We start from the raw sequence: 13,463 nt of genomic DNA, 5'->3' as shown, positions 1-13,463 counted from the left end.
GATACTTGATTGTGATCAGGAGAAACCTAGACCTAGTCTGAGAAGCCATTGTCCGGCAGCAATGGGTTTGGATTGTTTTGTTTTTGTGTTATTCTGGTAATATTTCAAAATAAAAATTAAACCAGACATATAAACAAGCAAACAAAAATCAAACCTATTGCCATGGAGTCTATCCCAATTCACAGGGATCCTCCACTGAGTTTCCAAGGCTGTAAATCTTTAGGATAGGAAACAATATACCTTGCTCCTTTGGAGTAGCTGGTGGCTTTGAACTGCTGTTCTTTTGGTTAGCTGCTCAACAAATTATACACTGTACCACCAGGGCTTTTTATGGCTGTACTACAAGTTTGTATCTCCAGGAACCTCCTATACACTTAAAAAAAAAAACACTTGGACAGCATCAATGAATGACTGGAAACCCTAAGTCTCTGTAAACTTTCATTAAAATGAATTTTAAAAACCCAAACACTTGGACAATGACAAAAAGAAGACAAAAAAAAATTGATGCATTTGCATTGTGATGTTGGCAGAATACTGGATGTACTATGGACCATCAACCCCCACCAGCACATCACTCTTAGAAGAAATGGAGCCAGAATGTTCCTTAGAAATGAAGAGACAAAGAAAAAGAGACTTCATCTAGTTCACTTTGGGTACATCATCAGGAGACACGAATTTATAGAAAAAGACATCATATTTGGTAAATTAGAGAGTCAAGAAAAACGAGAAAAATCCTTGATGAGTTGGATTGACCTGGAAACCTCAAGAATGGGATCAAATATATCTAAGGCAAATATGGTATAGGACGGAGCCAGGCTTCATTCTGTATTTATTATACATATGGTTGTCGTGAGTGAGAACTGACTTGTTAACACTGAAGCACATCATAGTAGCTGATACAGTAAGTGCTGGCGAAGTGAATGATTATAGAATGAAAAATTAAGAATGCCAATATTTCTCAGCTCATTAGGCCCATTCAAATCTTTATGACATTGATTCTTTTCTCAGGCAACTTTCAATTCTTCTTTGCTTGGGTCTTTAAGCTGTGTTACCCAAACATTAAGCTGGAATAGAAAATTCCAATGGGAATACATTTAGGGTATCAGAGAATTTCAGCTGATGGATTTCAGCTGATGAAATTCTCTGATACTCTAAATGATGAAATTCAAAAGGCTGATGAATTTCCAGGGTGTCAACTTTATTTAATTCTTCAGCATGTATTTCTTGAATGTCCCTTTTGTGCCAATGGACCCCTGTCAGTCTAGCAGTTAAAATACTTGACTGCTAACCTCAGGGTTGGCAGTTTGAAACCATCATCCTCTCTGTGGGAGGAAGATGAGGCAGTCTGTTTCCATAAAGATTCAAAGCTTTGGAAACCCCAGGGGGCAGTTATATTCTGTCCCATGGGTTGTTGTGAGTCAGCATCAACTTGAAGGCAGTGGTTGGTTTCCTGTGCCAGGCACTGTGCTGTGTGCTAAGGAGAAGTCATGAGCAAAATAAATGTGGAATTCTTGTCATTAAATTTGCAGTTCACAGTAGGACACCGGGAAGGTACCAGGTAATAGGTATGTGGTTGTCGTTGTTAGGTGCCATGACCATGACTTGACTATGACGTATAGTGACTCTATGAATAACAGATTTGAACTTTGCTCTATGATTTTCCATATTCATAGTTTCTGATATGCCCAAGCCCACTGTTAAAATCACTTGTATTGGCACATCTTGTTGGAAGTCTTCCTCTCTTTCTCTGACTCTCCACCTTTTCCAGCACAATGTCTTTCTCTAAGTACTGGCCCCCCTGACAACATGCCAAAGTATGTAAGATGCTATTTCACCATCCTTGCCTCCAAAGAACACTCTGATGTCATTTCTTCTAAGAGAGACTTGTTTGTCCTTTTTACAATCCATGGAATTCAGTACTCTTCACCAACACCACAATTCAAGGACATCAGTTCTTCTGTTATACTTATTCATCGTCCAACTATCAAATGACTAGGAAGTAGTTGGAAAGACTATGGCTTGGATCAGGAACACTTTAGTCTCTAAACTAACATCGTTGCTCTTTAGCACCTTTGAAGAGGTCCTTGACAGTGGATTTTTCCAAAGCAACACAAGTTTTGTTTTTTTTTTGACGGTTGTTGTTATGGATGTTGATTGTGGATCTACGTAAAATGAAATCGTTGACAACTTCAGACTCTTCTCCATCTATCAACATGCTGACACAGTGACTGCCACAATGGACTTGAGCAGGACAGAGAACATGAACATGGTGGAGGATAGGGCAAGATTCAGATCTGTTGTTCATAGTGTCGCTATGAGTCATAGTTGACTTGATGACACTTAACAACAACAACAATATCACAGTGTTACTTATTGGCCCAGTGGTAAGGACTTTTGTTTTCTTGCTGTTGTTTGTTGTTTAGTATCATTGAGTTGAAGCCAATGCATAGCTGACCATCCAGTGAATGTTGAGGGGCAGTAATCACAGGAGAGGAGATTGCCTATCTTTCTGTCACAGAGCAACTGGTGGATTAAAATCATGTGCTTTTGTGTTGGCAGTGCAGCTCTTTACTGCTAGGCCACCAGAGCTCCTTCTTGATGTTGAGATGTGATCCATATTGAACCTGTAGTCTTTGCTCTTCTGCAGCTACCCGTATGTTGATGGGTATGCGAGTCAAGTAAGGGGGTGCCTCTCTCATCTTTGAGCTCTACCATTTGCATTGAGCACTGTGCCAGATAATTGATGAAAATTTGCTAAAGTGAGTTAACACGTTTTCACATTTCAATACTCCAAAACCTTCTTATCCCTACAACATTCAAGACAGGACAGGATATGATATAAACCCTGGTCTCTCTCATCACCCACAAAGCCTTTAGACATTGAAGACAGTCTTCTTTACCAAAAAACCACAAATCAATGGCAAGTCGACTCCGAAGCATTGCGATCTCAAGCTGATCAAAGTAGTGTTTCCAGTGGTTAATTTTTCAGACGTAGATCACTGACTCTTCCTCTCAGGGAATCTCTAATGGACACTTTGGATAGACATGTATTGTTTGTTGGCAACTGAGCATGTTAAATTGTTCTATCCCCCTTTTGGCCAAATACCACCCTAGAAAAGAAAAACCACGAGCCATATCAATGACTTTGCGGGCAAAGAAAAAGTTAATCCCTCTCAGTCTTTTATTTAATACTTTTCCATATTCAATTATATTTCTTCCGTGGTTGTAAAAAGCAATCTCAAAGAACAACTGCTCTGAAATACCTGAAACATATGCATGAGATTCCCCCTCCCCTCATTTTAACATCCATTGTGCACTTACCATATATTTTGTTGCACTAAAGAAAAATAGGCAAATAGAAATGAAATGTAAGGACATTTCAGGGCCTAGCATGATTTATTCTCAATGTCACTTTCAGAGACACAGTCCAGGAATGGAAAGTAGTTACCAGGTAATTGCGTGTTTTGGGAGACTTGAGTCATAGGACGAGCTGACATTTTTTTAAAGTCCTCTTGCCTTTTCTCTACAATTTTCTCCCTCTCTGCTGCTCAGCACGTTGCTCTTTGAGCTCCTGAGTATTCACTCTATATTCCTCAAGCACGTCCAGATTGATGCCTGCTGGGCCCTTTCTCTTTTCTTTGTTTCCAGGCTTCTAGATGTGACAAATTGGAGCTTCTTTCTCCTTCTTGGTCCTCACTTGCCAAAGCAGGCTAGTCCAGAAAGGAGAGATACTTTCTCCATACTCCCTCCACACACAGGACAGATGCAACCTGCCCTGAGGGTTTTCTCTCACTGATTCTCAGGAATTATAATGGGAATCTTTCTTTTTTAAAAAAATTTTATTTTATACTGGTTTACTTACAAAGTTTGTATACACTGTTTTCACACCTAGTGTGGTTCTTTCTGACGAATAAACTCCCATGGATAAGCAAGACCGAAGGATTGATGTCTTTGAATCATGATGTTGGTGAAGAGTATTAAATGTGCCATGGACTGTCAAGAGAACAAACAAAACTCTCTTGGAAGAAGTGTAGCAGGAGTGCTTTTTAGAGGTGAGAATGGTGAGACTTTCTCTTACATGTGTGGGGCATGTTATCAGGAGGGATAAATTCCTGGAAAAGGACATTATACTTGGAAAAGTTGAGAGTAAGCAGAGGAGAGGAAGATCTTTAATGAGGTGGATTGGCACAGTGAATGCAACAATAGGCTTATATGCAGTGAAGATTGTGAGGCTAACATAGAATTGGGCAGGGTTTTATTCCGTTGTACTTAGAGTGGCTGTAAGTTAAAGCTGATTTAAGAGTACTTAACAACAAAGTGCTAAAGAGAAAAGATGCTAGTTCAAAGAATTAAGTGCATCAGCTTCAAGAAAACAAAGATTCTCACCACTGGGTCAACTGGCATCATCGTGATAGACAGTGAAGAGATTGAGATTGTGAACAGCTTCAGTTTGCTTGGCACCACAATCAACACTATTGGTACCAGCAGCCAGGAAATCAAAAGATAAATTGCACTGGGGAAAGTGTGCTGTAAAAGACTACTCTAGAGTACTGAAGAGCAACAATGCCAGCCTAGAGACCAAAGCATGCCTGATCCAGGCCATGATCTTTGAAATCATTTGCAATGTATCAGAAAATTGGACAATGACTAGGCATAGTAGAAGGAGAAAATGATACCTTTGAGCTGTGTTGCTGGAGAAGAGTATTGATTATACTATGGAATGTTAGAAGAACAAACACAATCATCCCAGAGAGTGTGAAACCAGGCTGTTTCTCCATCTGACATACTTAGGGCATGTTGCAAGGAGGGACCAGTCCTTGGGAGGGTGGAAGGACAGTGCAAAAAAGATAGAGTCTCACTGAGATGGATTGACTCAGTGACTGGAGTAATGTGGGTAGGTGTGTCAGAGACAATAAGGTTGGCTCAGGATGGAACAGGGTTCAGACCTGATGTGTACATATGGTTGCTATGAGTTGCAAGCAACTCAACAGTACACCATCAACAACAATTCAGGCCATGATTTTTTCAATTGCTTTCTATGTATCTAGAAGTTGGGTAATGAATAGGGATGCCAGAAGAAGAACCAGTATCTTTGAATTGTGGTGTTGGATAAGTGTACTAAATATCCCATGGACTGGCAAAAGAACAAACAAGATTGTCTTAGAGAAAGTGCAACTAGGGTACTTCTTTGAGGCAAGGGTAGTGAAACTTTGTCTTATATACTTTGGGCATATTATCACAAGAGACAAGTCCTTGGAAAAAGATGTCATGCAGGGAAAGGTAGAATATCAGAGACAGTGAGGAAGAATTGACACAGTGACTTTTAACAGTGGACTTGAGTATGATTGAGGTGGTGAGGATAGAACAGGATAAGGAAAGGTTCAAATTTGTTGTTCATATGAATATGGACTTTATGAACTATGTATGTAAACCAGTAGTAAAGGATTTTTTTTTTTTAAATTGTCGTTCATAGGGTCATTATGAGTTACAATCAACTCAACAACACCCAGCAACAACCTTGCTATAGAGTCCCCTGGGTGGCAAATACAGACAAATTCTTGACCATTAACCAAAGAGTTGGTGGTTTAATAGTTTCGACCAATCCAAAGGTGCCTAAGAACACAGTTCTGGGAAATGCTTCCAAAAGACACAGCTCTGAAGACATCTACCTTAGATGTCTGCTGGGGTATCCCACGTCACAATGTATGTGATTCCTGGCTAAACTGTGATTTTCTAGTCATTTGATCAAACACTAGTCACTATGTCTATCGATCTGATTGAGATCTTTCTCTCCTTCACCAACCCTTCCATGCATCATGTCCTTCTCCAAAGAGAAACCCCTCCTGGCAACATACCCAAAGTATGTGAGGCCAAGGCTCATCATCCTTGCCTCCAAAGAGCACTCTGGATGCATCCTTTATAAGACATATTTATTTGTTCTTTTTGGTAGTCTATGCATGGAGTGTTCAGTGCTCTTTACCAACATCACAACTCAAAGGCATCAATTCTTCCTCTATCATCCTTATTCAATGTCCAGCTCTCATAGCAAGTGATAGGAAAGACCATGGCCTGAATCAGACACAGCTTAGTTCTCAAAGTTAAATCATTAGTCCTCAATAATTTGAAGAGATCCTTAACTGCAGACTTTCCCAGTGCAACGAGTCTCTTTATTTCCTGACTGTTGATATGAAGGATGTTAGTTGCTTTCTGTTAGGTTTACTGGTATGGATCCAAGTAAGAAGTTGTTGACAGTTTCAATACCTTCTCTATCCATTATGATGCTGCCTATCTGTCCAGTGGTAAGATTCTTTGTTTTCTCGACATTGAGATACAATCCATACTGAAGGTTGAATTCCTTTATTTTCTACAACATATGCTTCAAGTCCTCCTCACTTTGAGCAAGTAAGGTTGTATCATCTGCATACTGCAGGCTATTGATGACTCTCCCTCCAATCCTGATGCTATACTCCTCTTCATATAGTCCAGCTTCTCAGGTAATTTATTCAGCATACAGATTGAATAGATATGGAAAGAGAATACAATCCTTATCCACTCCCTTCTTAATTTTAAACCATGCAGTCTTCCCCTGCTGTGTTAGTACAATAGCCTCCTGGTCTAGGTATAGATTTCACATGAACACAAGTGCATGCTCTGGGACTCTCATTCTTCTCAATGTCAGCCACAATTTGTTATGATCCACACAGTCAAATGCCCTTGCATAATTAATAGCATGAATAGACTTTCTTCTTGTATTCCTTACTTTCGTCCAAGATCCATCTGGCATCAGCAATGATAGCCCCAGTGCCACGGCCTCTTCTAAATCCTGCTTGAATTTTTGGCAGTTCCCTATCTATGTACTGCTCTAGCCACTTTTGAGTGATCTTCAGCGGTATTTTGCTTGCATATGAGCAGCTGCTTGATCATAAATGCTTGCATATGGTCAGCAAAGATATATTTACATGGAGTTAGATGTTTCTTGCCTGGAGCAAAGGAAAGAAACAAAAGACACTCAGAAACAATTAGTCCAGAGGATTCAGGGACCACATGAATTTCAACTTCCCCAACCTTCAGGATAGAAAAGTAAATGATATCTAGCTACCACTGCTGAGCACTCTAAAAGGGATCCCAGTAACAGGTCTTGGATAAGGGGGCAAAAATTGTGGCGCAAAACTAAAAACATAAACAGGTTAGGCTTATTGGTATGATAGAGATTGGTGGGATCCCTGTGATTATGGCCCTGAGCCATTGTGCTTGGGACAAAACTTACCCTGTGGTTCAACTCTTAGTCAACTAATAGGTCTCTAAGGGAAACAATCACACCATGGAGTTACGCACTCCTTAGAGAAGTCAGTAGCACAAGGTTAAAAGGGCATCATTATTTTACAACAGTGGCACTATGCAGTATTTGTCCTTTTGTGACTGAGATATTTCACTCAGCATAGTGTCCTCCAGGGTCACCCATTTTGTATAATATTTCATGAGTTCCTTGTTTTTCAATGAAGCATAGTATTCCATTGTATGAATATACCACAGCTTCTCATCCATTCGTTTGTTGATGGGCACTTAGGTTGTTTCCAACTCTTTGCTACTGTGAACAAAGCCACAATAAACATGGGTGTGCATATATCTGCTTGGGTGGCGGTTATGGTTTCTTTGAGGTATATTCCCAGTATAGTGGAATTGCTGGGTCAAATGGCATTTCTATTTGCAACTTTTTGAGAAAGCACCATACTGCCTTCCTTAGTGGCTGCAACATTTTACACTAACACCAACAGTGAATAAGGGTTCCAGTTTCTCCACAACCTCACCAACATTTGTTGTTTGCTGTTCTGTTAAATTTTGCTATTCTTACTGGGGTGAGATGATATCTCATAGTTGTTTTGATTTGCATCTCTCTTAGAGCTAGGGTTGGGGGGGCAGGCTGAGAAAGATGGGATAAATTATATATACTGCATTAAAACAGATGAGAGAGATAACTATTTAAAAGGTATTTATGATTAGGTATTAATTGTCATGACATGAGTTCAGAACAAAGGCTGCATAGTGGAGTGGACTTGGGGGAGGGATTGTATAACAATGAAAGAATTTTTCTTTAACTTTTCAAAGAGAAGAACAAACTGGAGGGGAAGGGTAGGCAGGGAGAAAAGTGCAACAATGAATGAATGGAAATCCAAAATCTCTGTAAATTTTCATTAAAATGAATAATAACAATAAAAAAGGATGGAAGAAAGAAAAAAAATTTTTTAAAGGGTGTCATTTGCCCAGCGATAAATCCCTGAAGGCAGGAAGGGGTAGGGTGGAAGGATTAATGAACATGAGTATCACTGGGAGAAAACAGAGAGAGTGCAGTTACATTGTTAGGATTGTAATTAATGTGCTAAAGCAAAAGGTTTACGAATCGATGAAAGGGAAATGAACTCAAATTTTCTAACATATGTCCATGCAGTTAAATATTCATGTTATATTTAGCTTTTGTTTTTTATAAGCGACATTGTAGTGGGCACTGAGACATGTGTTTTTGTGACATTTGATATTTATCTGCTTCTTCAGAACCGTCATGAGCACAACTCCAGAGGACAGTCCTCACACTGAATGCAATGTATTCAGCACTGTGGGCGGATTGCTTTTCAAAAGATCATGTGCATTGATAAGGCTGCTAGATATTTATAAAACTGGTTGCTGAGACGTCCCATCCTTCACCAAATTCTCATTCTAGCAGTAAACATACAGTAAACAAATAGAGTCTTATGCCTGATGGTGATGTTATGTAACATTTGGGGATTGGGAGTGATGGGTAATCGGAGAAAGCCTTTTAAATGGGATGACAGTACAATAAAGATCTGAATGAACTGAAGGAATGAGCTGCATGAATACCTGGGAGAAGAATATTTATTGCCTTTGCATTTTCTTGTTACTTGATAGCAACTCTATTTAAAGAGCTGAAAATGCTGCTGAAATTACAAATTACTTTCATAAACTGCAGGATATAAAAGAGATTGCTTCTCTACTGCTTTTTTATAATAACATGGTTGGTTTTGTGTTTCGTTGAATTGATTCTGACTTAGCGTGACCTAGTGAGAGTGAGTACAATTCCCCATAGACTCTTAGGCTGAAATCTTTCTGCACAAGCTCCCCAGTCTTTCCCCCACTCTGTGTGATTTCTACACAGATTTGAACCCCCAAGTTTTATATAAGCATTGTACCATTGTTGTTAGGTGCTGTTGAATTGAGTATGATGCATAGCAACCCTATGAACAACCAGTCAACCCTGTCCTGTCCCATGCCATCCTCACAATCTCTGACATACTTGAGCCCATTGACACAGTTACCATGTCAACCCTCCTGTAGAGGGCCTTCCTTTCTTTTGCTGCCCCTCCATGTTCCCAAGCATGGTGTCCCTCTCCGAAGAATATCTTCTAGCAACATGCCCCAAGTATGTGAAATGAAACTTCATCATCTGCCTCCAAGGAGCACTCCGGCTGCACCTTCATTCAACACAGTCCTCTTGGCAGTCCAAGGGATGCTTAGCACTCTTCTCCAACACCACAGTTCAGAGGAGTCAATTCTTCTTTTATCATATTTAGTCATTGTGCCCTTAAGAGTCCTTTATAAAACCATAGGATGGATAAAATAGCTAATTAGATGTCAATGGTTAGAATTCCAACAAGAAATAGATAAACAGTGTACTAAGGAAACTCCCAGGTGGAACAAATCATGTCTTCATGAAGATGATCTTGAAATGAGGACAGAAGAAACACAGAAGAGCTGAAACCCTTTAAGTGTTTTAGATACAACTTACGTAGCAGTGCACTAAACAGAGAAGACTCTCAATAGATATTTACTGACTGAATGAACAAACATTTGAAAAGAATCCCAAGAGATGGAAAGCACATTCTAAGATGAGGGAAACACACAAGTATAGGAATAATGAGAGAAAGAAGATGGGCTCAAATAACATAGATAAAATAGTCCCTTCAACCCTGGCCTTTAACTCTAATCTAAAAGTTCCTCCATAGTCTTCTAGATCCCTTCTCACCTGCTCTGCTCCCCATCCAAATGCTTTTCTCTTAACTTTGTTAAAAGACAAAATCTTCTTGGATCAGTGGTGGATGCAAATAGAAGCATGAGTCTATCTGGGGGCGGTTGTGTCTTTCCCAGTTTAATTAGTCAAATGCCTCACTACATTATTATAATTGTGATAATCTCTTAGTCATCTTATCTGTCTATATTAGAATGGGGCTGCTGCACACCTGTAGATCACTCAAATACTGAGCAGAAATGCCTCCAAGGTGTAGGTTCAAGTACCAATGGCTCTTACGGGAACTTTCCAGAGAGCTGTACCCAGACACATCTGACCCATCTTATGTGTCCATTTGCTATTTTTGGGATTGTAACAGCTCCCAAATCCATTAAATGAACTAAAAGTGAAAGCAATTGGAAACAAAAGTGCCCTGAAATGTTTAAGCACTATTATGCTGATTTGACCTAACCACCACAGAAATGAGGACCAGAATGAAACTCTTGATCTTGGCCCCTTCATAGACCAATGAATTAAAGGAGGAAATGACAGATTCAAGGACTTTTTTAAAAAAACAAAATACAACTCCAAACCCTGTCAGTAATAAAAACTGGAGTTAAAATTTCAGTGATCATGTTGTTGTCACTGAATTAGTTCTGACTCGTGGTGACCAATTAGATCACAGAACGAAGTGATGCTCAGCCCTACTCCAGCTATGTGCTTGCTGGTACATTCTAACCCATTATCATGGCTGTTGCTCTCACTGCCCTTCAACTTTACCAACTCTGGTAGCCAAACCAAGCAAGCTGAAGTCTCCTCAACCTCTTTATAAAGAAATATTCTTTTTGGCAATGTTTTCATTAATGCTGATTTGTTCTTCTAGAAGTCCACATTATAGTCAAGGTTTTTTTAGCAATATCACTGCTCAAACATAGCAATCCTTCTTCATTGTCCAGCTTTGGAATATGAGGCTGTTGAAAAGACCACAGCTTGAATCAGGCATAACATATCTGTTTAAACAACCTATTTGTCTTATCCAAAACCCAAACCACAAAGTTTTTTAAAGAGGTCTTATAAAGTTAATGCAATCTAGAATTTGATTGCTAGACTTCTGCTACACAGATATTTGCTGTTGATTGAGGTCCAAGGAAATTCTTTATGAGCAAAATTTTTTATTCATTTATCAAAATATTGTGCATCAGTTCAGCTGTTAGAATTTTCCTTTACTTCACACTCAGGCATAATTAACACTGAAGGTCTTTGATCTTCTTCAGCAAGTGCTTCAAACCCTCTAGTTTGGGCCAGCAATACTGGGTCAGTTATTCCAATTGTTATGTGCTTTCGAGCTGAGTAGCGACCCTATGAGAAATAGGTTTGGACATTGTCCTATCCTGAGCCAACCTTACCATCTCCACCACACCTGACACCATTGCCACGGTCACTGTATATGTGCAGATGATACCACTTGGATTGTTCAAAACCAAGAGGACTTGAAGTACTTACTGAGAAAGATTAAAGACTATGATAGTCTTCAGTATAAACTGCATCTCAACGTCAAGAAAATAAAAACTGTCACAACTGGGCCATTAAACAAAATCATGATCAGTGGAGAAAAGGAGAGAGAAAGACCAGTATTCTGATGTTCTCTGTAAAGTGGTAAAGAGCAAGATTGTCACTTAAAAACTAAATTGGCCCTGACCCAAATGATGGTTTTTCAATTATTTCATATCCATTTGAAAGTTGAACAGGAATGAGGAAGACTGAAGAGAAATGACAGTCTTTGAATTGTGGTGTTGGCAAAGAGTATTGAATGTACAGTGTATATGAGGCAATGTGGGGGCATAATGTGCATGGATAAAGCACAGTATACAAGAGTAGTTATATCAAATGAAAAGTGGAAGTGGATGAAAACAGTGTACTATACATATACAAATGAACACAGTATTCTATACTGTAGAATTAGAATGTGTGCAATTCCACTTTGGTCGGTACCAGATTTGAAGTACTGAAAGGAAAGATTTGCCCAGGAGACAAGTGTGTCCAAAGAATAATCTGGTTCAGGCCATCAGGGCTTGGTGGAGGGGCAAGTTGTGTCCCACCCAGTACTTTGAGGAGATTTACTTTTAATGAATTGGAATTATGATTGAAGAGACTTACACTTGAAAGAAGGACAAACAGGCAAGGAGAGAATGAAAAAGAATAAATGAATGGAAGAGATTGACTCTTCAAACCTGGGTCGTATGGCTTGGCTTCTGAGGCAGGGTAGACTTGATGCCCATCAAGGCCCACTTCCAAGACTGGATGTTGGGATAGGCTTACTCAGCTAGCACTTGGATCCACAGGAGTGGAAGTAGAAGGAATTCAACAATGAAGAAACAGACTGAAACTGGACAAGTTCCTTCAGGGCTGCCCACCTAGCATGCTCAGAGGTGTGGATGAGCCGGGAAATCTTGTTAGCTCGAGGAACAGGGTGTCACGAGGAACCCTGGCTTGTTAACTGAACCCTCGTGTGGGGGACATGGCTGAGCGAGAAGACAAGCAGGCCTGGATCACAGGGAGAAGTGTGGTATCTCGAGCTTCCTGCTGATGCTCATTTGAGCTTGGACGCAGAAGCCTGGGAATGAATTGACCAGAACCCAAAGAGATGAAGAGAGAATAATCCATGCTAGAGCGTAAGGTCAATTGCTGCAACATGATGGCTTGCTCTGGACTAGACTTTGCTTATGGATGCAGTTGCTCAAAGTCACCAAGTTGAACAGAGGATTTTGAGGGAAAAAAAGGCCAGACTTAATCCCTCAGAGTACTGGTTTGATTGGGATGGGCAAATCAGAAACTGTTATCTCAAAGCAGAGATGGGTGGGTATAAGGTCATGAGGCATGAGGCTTATAGCCTTTCACAAAGGAAGTTATTAGTAAGATGATTGCACAGTGGGGGGTGGGTTAGAATAACCCACAATGTACATGAACAAAATATAATGTAAATGAAACTAATTATATACACTTTTTAAAAAAAGTATTGAATGCAATGTGGATTACCAAAAGAACAAAGAAATCTGTTTTAGACTAAGTGCAACCAATATGTTCCTTAGAAGCAAGATGGGTGAGACCTGGTTGCACATGCTCTTGTCATGCTATCAGGAGGGATCAGTGCTGGGCAAAGGACGTAAAGGTTGGAAAAGTGGAGGGTCAGCAAATACGAGTAAGATCATCAAGAAGATGGATTAACACAGCGACTGAACTATGGAGTCAAGTGCTGGAGGGACTGTGGGGCAGGCACAGGATCCACAGAATTTCCTACTTTTGTAATAGGTTGCTATGAGTTGGAGTTGGCTCAATGGCACCACCAACCACCACCACAACAAACATTCCTCATTTTCTTTCTAAAATCCTCTGGGTTGTTTCTAGACTTTTCCTGTTGCCAACATCTCTTTACAAGAGATGCAAA

Source organism: Elephantulus edwardii, unplaced genomic scaffold (assembly GCF_000299155.1).
Source record: "Elephantulus edwardii isolate Elephantulus edwardi_28Jun2011 unplaced genomic scaffold, EleEdw1.0 scaffold00250, whole genome shotgun sequence".
Lineage (NCBI taxonomy): Eukaryota > Metazoa > Chordata > Mammalia > Macroscelidea > Macroscelididae > Elephantulus > Elephantulus edwardii.
Note: the sequence above shows the minus strand (reverse complement) of the source record.